Raw genomic sequence first — 229 nt, forward strand, 5'->3', positions numbered from 1 at the left:
TGCAGGTGGGGTGTCAGGAGAGCGGAGCAGAGGGGCAGAATCCCCTCCCTCCACCTGCTGCCCACGCTGCTCTGGGTGCAGCCCAGGACACGGTTGGTGTCTTTTTTCCCCCAAATAACAAGTGACAGGACAAGAGGAAACAGCTTCAGGTTGCACCAGGGGAGGTTTAGATTGGATATTGAGAAAAACGTCTTCACTAAAAGGGTTCTCAGGCATTGGAACAGGCTGC

The sequence above is a fragment of the Antrostomus carolinensis genome, unplaced genomic scaffold (genome assembly GCF_000700745.2).
Source record: "Antrostomus carolinensis isolate BGI_N321 unplaced genomic scaffold, ASM70074v2 scaffold55808, whole genome shotgun sequence".
Taxonomy (NCBI): Eukaryota; Metazoa; Chordata; class Aves; order Caprimulgiformes; family Caprimulgidae; genus Antrostomus; species Antrostomus carolinensis.